The sequence below is a fragment of the Chinchilla lanigera genome, unplaced genomic scaffold (genome assembly GCF_000276665.1).
Source record: "Chinchilla lanigera isolate Chin_1 unplaced genomic scaffold, ChiLan1.0 scaffold00071, whole genome shotgun sequence".
NCBI classification, from domain to species: Eukaryota; Metazoa; Chordata; class Mammalia; order Rodentia; family Chinchillidae; genus Chinchilla; species Chinchilla lanigera.
The window spans coordinates 2,036,254-2,043,376 of record NW_004955472.1 but is presented as its reverse complement, the minus strand read 5'-3'; positions in this window follow the sequence as shown (position 1 = coordinate 2,043,376).

The window sequence follows — 7,123 nt, the reverse complement described above, 5'->3', positions numbered from 1 at the left end:
TATCTCAAAAAACCAAACAACAAAAAGAGTATCTCTCTCTCTCTCTCTCTCTCTCTCTCTCTTTCTCACACACACACACACACACACACAATAATGCTTAAAGAATATCAAGGACAACTAGACATGGTAACTGTCTCCTATAATTCCAACAATCTGGGAGGCTGCAGGAGGAGGAGAGTAACCATGAGACCAACCTGGGAAACTCAGCAAGATCCCGCTTCAAAATTTTAAAATTTAAAAAGAGCTACCTTCAGGGCCAGGAGAAAAAAACATAACAAGGAAGCTGGTGAATGCCTATAATCCCAGCATTTAGGAGGTTAAGGCATTTTAAACTTTTTGGAAATCTTAAGAAAAACAAAAGGAAAACGCAGCCGGGTGTGGTGGTGCACACCTGCAATCCCTGCAGAAGGATCATGAATTTAGGCCAGCCTGGGCTACAAAGTGAGCTCAAGGCCAGCCTGAACTGCATAGTGAGACCCTGTCTCAAAAAGACAACAAAAGAAAAAGAAAAACACATTACTTGAATATACTAAAATTCAAGTGATATTGCTGAATTATTTCCAAAATAGAATTCAGCTTCAAAACTTTTTATAAAATTTTTGGCCTTCTACAAATATCTGATGAATCCATATATTTAATTAGATATACAACAGAAGTTAAAAAAATACAAATACCTTTCTATCTTTAAACTTTGATAAAGACTAAAGATACTGACACTTGATAGATAAGATAGTACAATAACACACTCTTAGTTCTAGTGAGCATGCCTCTATAATCTTCCTACCAAGATAGCTGGCAACAGTTTCCAAGTTTTAATTAATGGACAGTTTTTGATCCAGCAACTCTACATTTAGGCCTTTATTTAAATAAAATATTGTGATAATTATCCAGCCATTTATCTACAGACAAGAGTCAAGAGAATGAGGGAGGGAATAGCCCCAAAACATGTAATTTAGAACACTATCTAGCACATCCATAAAGGGAATTACTATACAGATAGTTACACAGATACACAAAGAGGTCCTTGCTATAAATAAAGTAAGGTATTGGCAAACAGTATACAATTATATATACTTTTAAAGGTCAAATAGGAGCCTCTGTGTGTGGGCATATACTGAAGAAAGTGCTAGTAGTTATCTAAGTGAAGACACTTAATTTGACTATCTTTCTGCACTGCTTTTCTAATTAGAGAAAGAATAGTTTATTTTATCCAGATTAAAAAAACTTCACAGCATAAAAACTCAATTTAGCACAAGCCGTGGTGGCACACACCTATAATCCCAGCACTCGGGAGGCTGCAGCAGCAGGATCAGTGTGAGGCCACCCTAGGCTACAAAATGAGTTCAAGGTCAGCCTGAACTGCATAGTGAAACCCTGACTCAAAAAGGAAAAGAAAAACCAAATTTATTAAGTTTACTAATATGAATGCTGGACCCAGGCACAGTATCATGCAACTGTAATCCCAGCACTCAGGAGTTTGAGGGAAGAGGATCGCTGTGAGTTCAAGGCCAGCCTGGACTACATAGTGAGACGCTGTCTGAATGAATGAATGAATGAATGAATGAACGTAAAATAAAATGAATGCCGTATAGTACATAACTGTTTAAGATAGAATCTATTGGGGGCTGGGGATTTAGCTCAGCGGCAAAGCGCCTGTCTGGCAAGCACAAGGTGGTGAGTTTGATTCCTGATACCGGAAAAAAAAAAAAAAAAAAAAAAAAGAATCTATTCTTAGAGGTTAGCAAGAGAAAAACTCAAGAGGTTCTAGAAAAACTACACAAATTAGCATTAGTAGGTGTATATATGTATAAGTGTGTGTGTAATATACCTCTTTATATAGCCAGACTTGAAGGTGCTTCATCATTACAAAGGAGCCAGCTTTCCACACAAAACATTTCAGAGAGAAACATCTTATCCCATGTCATTTAACCAAGGATGTACCCACCTCAAGCAAACCTTGGCTTGTGAATTCTACATAGAGTAATAAGAATTCATTTATGGAGAGGAATTAGGGTATGAACTTTATTAATGCAAGGGACTGATACTTCCATTTTGTCACCCAAACAGAACATCATAAAACGAAAGTTTCAGTAATGAAACTCATAAATATTCATGTTAAATATTTTCCTTTGAGACACCTACCCTTTAACTCATTCACAACAGGGCCTTAATTCACGTTCTTGCTGCCAGGCAGCTTCAGCCACCGGTGGTTCAAGCCGGCAGGAACATGTTAAGGAGAAAAATTCACCCTTACAAACAGGACAAGAGCCAGGCACCGTGGTGCATGCCTATAATCTTAGATATTTAGGAGGCTGAGGCAGGAGGATCACAGGTTGGAAGTCAGCCTGGTAAACAGTATGATTCTGTCTCAAAACATAAAAAGACCTAGGGATATAGGTCAGTACTTCCAATACCACAAGGCAAGGTAGAGTGCCAAGGGCGTCCTATTTTAACACCTTTTCAAACGAGGAATCTTGTTTCAGAAGATCCTGGTACAGAATAAAGTTAGCCAACAAAAGAAGATGTTTGCCTCAATGACTTAGGAAACACTCTTGCTCCCAGCAACTCTACAGCGTTCATACTCTGGCACCCCCACTCTAATTAATTGCAGTAGCCAAGGGAGGGCCAGGTAAATAGCTCAGCAGCACAGTGCCCTCCTACCAAGCGCAAGGTCCTGAGTTCGAATCCTAGTAGTCAAGTGAAAACAGTTCCAATAGCTGGTTAGTCCTAGCAGCCGCAGAAATCAACCAAGTAAGAAACAAAGCAGAGAGTGAATAAAAGGCTGATGCTGGAGGATCGTAAGTCTAAAGACAGCCTGAGCTACATAATGAGATGAGTCCATGTCTCAAAACAGTAAGAGGGAGGCCGAGACAAAGGATCGCCACAAGTTTGAGGTCAGCCTAAGCTACATAGCAAGAACTGTCTCAAAATATAAATAAAGAAAATGAACTGGCATGCAATTTCTACACAGAAATGAGATTAGGCTAACAACCACGTGATGTGGCTTTAGTTGCATCCTTCTTAAAATCAAAGCGTTAAGTGCTACTAAACTTTAAGGTTAGAAAAAAAAGGCTACCAGACATGGTGGCACATGCCTGTAATCCCAGCACTAGGGAGACTAAGGCAGGAGGATTGCCGTGAGTTTGAGGCCAGCCTGGACTACACAGCCAGACCCTGTTCCAAAAACGTAAATGAATATATACATACATTCAACAAAAAACAGAAGGCTAAGGTCAGGCACAGTGACGCAAGCCTGTAACCCAACACAAGAGGCTCGGGCAGGTGGACTGAAAGTTTGAGGCCAGTGTGGGCTACACAGTGTGTTCAAGGCTGGCCTGGACTATTATAGTGTGATTCTGTCTTAAAGAAAACAAAGCCAGGGCCAGGGATATAGCTCAGTAGCACAGCACTTGCCTGGCAAGCACAAAGTCCTGAGTTCGATTCCTGGTACAAAAAAAAAAAAGACAAAAACTTATATTCCTATTTTGTGTCTGTGTATGTGAGAGAGAGAGAGAGAGAGAGAGAGTGTGTGTGTGTGTAATGTGTCTATGTTGAGCTGTCACCAGAATGTATCCATAAAATAGTCACATCAACAGAGACACCAGCAAACCTTAGTTTCCTGTTAGATCAGAGGTCTAACGAGTAGTTAGACATGACAAATGAAATAAGAAACATGATCAGGGTGCAGTCAAAAGACATTTTTCTGTTGGTAAAATGTCCACAAGCCCAGACAATCTCAGAAACTGTGTATAGCTAGGATACATCAGCAAATCCTCTTTCAGCTCTTCAGATTCTACTGCCTTATAAAGAAACCACATGTAACAAAAGGTCATTTCCAGTTAAGTATTCTTTTAATTTAAAACAAATACAAAATAGAATCCAGAATCACCTATGTTATGGTTTGTATCTGGGTGTCCCCCCAAAGCCTCATGCGGTCATGGGGCAGGCTTTTAGGGTTTGATTATGGGTGTGAGAGCTACACCCGCCCTGGGGTGGATAGTTTGCATACGTAAGGGAGGAGAAGAGGCTGCGTGCCGCCATTCCTGGCTTTTGTGCTTGTTGCTCTGTGTTCTGCCTCCAAGAGCTGTAGCCCTCTGCCATGTGCCACCCTGCCTTGTAACCTGCCAAGTATGGACTAAAACCTCCACAAACTGTAAGCGAAATAAACCTTTCCTTCCTTACTTTTGGGCGTCAGGTATTTTGTCCCAGCAACGAGAGAAAAGTAACCAAGCCAACCTCCATCCTTATTCTCATTCAAAGTGAAACTCAAAATATGAAATCGGAAACAAATCTTAGCACTGAAAATCAATTAATAATACTTACTGTGTCTGAATTCCCTTCCAGCAATATATTAATAGCTTTGTTGACATCTCCATGACAGTCATGTAGGGCCACTATGCACTCATCTTGATTTTTCCCAGTCACTTCCATAAGCTATTTAAAGGATGAGCAAACAGTTAAGGAGAGCCAAAAAGGCACTTAATATTAATTCTGAGATTCCTCTGTTAAAAAAAAAAACTATGCAATACTTCTATATGAAGACAGCCTTTTTTTGTGGTCCCCTCATAGTCTCTCACTAATAGTAGTAGAATCAAAGTACAAATTCCTCTCCTCGCATCTGACCAAGCATCAAATTTTAATCATCCCCACATACATGTATGTGCATGCATAAGATCAGTTATCTGCTTACTCAAACTCAGTTCAGTCCACAGGATCCCCCAAAACTACTAAAATATTAAGTGATATTATTTAAGTACAGCCACCATTTATACTGCATAAACTGTGCATAGTGTTGCCTGTCCATAATCCCAGCACTCGGGAGGCTGAGGCAGGAAGAATGCTGGGAGTCTGAGCCTAACCTGGACAATAAACAATATAGCAAGAACCTGTCTCAAAAATTTAAAAATTAAAAAGGGGCTGGGAATGTGGCTCAGCGCCAAGGCCCCGGATTCAGTGGGGTGGGAGTGGAGCACAACACAACATTCTACATACCAAGTTAAAATCCAAAGTATAACAAGTTGAATTTTGGTGCTGTCACAAACTGCACTCCTAGACATGCTATTTTCTCACAGAGCTTCGACAAGGTGCTGCATGTAAAGAACCACAGAGGTCTCAGCTCTCTCTCTTTACGAAGGGAGGGTAATCCCCTAGCAAGTCCTTCATTAAACAGTCACAGGCGAGGCACAGGTTTCTCAAGTACCAGTAACAAACACGTGACTTAAGGGTCTTGCATTTTCGCTATTTATTTTATTATGTATTACCTAAGTTTGAAACAGCCTGACCCTAACATTTCAAGGGATTTGGCTGTGACCACAAAGCTAACTGATAACGAAGACTGTGTAAAACGTGGGGCTCTTGATCTCACTCTCACTTTTTGGACAGCAGCGTTGGGCCTCACTCTCTTCTCATTTTATCTAGCACAAAGCTTCTCCCTACTGCACAGCTTTCCAGTGTGTCAGTGTGTGCGCATCGAATCTACCACTGGTGTATACATGACCCGCACTACCCGCCACGTGAGATTATTAAAAATGGGCAGTCAGAAAGAAACCTTCCCCAGTGATTAAGAAAAAACAGTAGAACTTCACTCTCTGAAACTCTAGACCAAGACAAACACAAAAAAGAATTCTAAACCAATGATCTATGTTGTATACTGCTGTTATTCAGATAAAAAGCAACAGAGTAAGAACAAACATGATCTCAAGCTGTTCCTAGGTCTCATTCCAGAGACTGAGTTCTATAGGGGCCAGGGATATAGCTCAGCAGTACAGCACCTGCCTGGCAAGCACAAAGTCCCGAGTTCAATTCCAGGCAGCAAAAAGAAAAAAAAAAAAAGAATGAGTTCCACGGTGGGGTGGGATGAGGGGGAGGGACAAGCTCTCTCTAGATTACCCAAGCTGATCTCAAATTCCTAGACTGAAACAATATTCTCACCTTAATCTCCCAAGTAGCTGGGACTACACAGGCATGTGCCACTGCAAGGAGCTAAGACTATTAATAAATTGTTTCTATGACCTTCAAAAAAAAATTACTACTAGCATATTGTCAGCAACTATGAGAACAAAGAATCTACATACTAAAGTAGTATAACATGGGACATTTGCTCCAAAGAACAACTATTAGGAGACAACTACTAGGAACCAAGATACCTGTCACTGAGGAAAGGGCACAGCTGTATTCTGAAGTCAGTAAAGAAGCATCTGAAATTAAGATTACTTTATCAAAATGACCTCTCATTACAGTTCTAAATGAAGATTAAAAAGTACAATCTGACTTTATACTTTTCCAAGTAAAGTCTGAAATCATATTCATACTTGAAAAGGCAATTCAAATCTTATCCTTTCTACATACAATTATACAAAGTATGAATATGTTTTCAAAATGTCTAACCCAGGCTGGGCGTGGTGGCACACACCTGTAATCCCAGCACTTGGGAGGCTGAGGCAGGAGGCTGTTGCAAGTTTGAGACCAGCCTGGGCTACAAAATGAGCTCAAGGCCAGCCTGAACTGCATAGTGAGACCCTGTCTCAAAAAGACAAAAAAAAAAAAAGTCTAACCCAGTGCTTACATGTAAATATACACTACTAATTGAAAGATTCTACTGTCAAGAGGATAAATATACGTCTCACCTGGCTGCCAATAAAAGTATTTCGCCTTGAGTACAAAAGTTAGTATAGAGGACTGGGTGTGGTAGCGCACACCTGTAATTCCAGCACTCAGGAAGCTGAGGCAGGAGGATCACTGTGAGATTACGGCCACCCTGGGCTACACAGTGAGTACAAGGTCAGGCTGAAATAGTGAGACCTTGTCTTAAAAAAAAAAAAAAAACCTAGCACAGAGATAAGAGTTGAAAGCAAGAAACGTACTTCAAAACTAAAATCACTAATGAAATTATCTTGTTAAGCTCAATAACAATACAAAATCATAGTATCCTTTGTCAGAAGCATACCTGTTTAACTTTAGCTTCAAAATCAGAATCATTCTTATCAAAGATCACTTGAGCGAGACGCATCTGTTCAGCTGTCGCCTGGAAAGCACATATAACTGGTAAAGATTTGAGCAACAAAAATATGTTACACACCAAACTCTGGGTCAAGCAGACAAAGCACTCAAGCACTAAGCACTA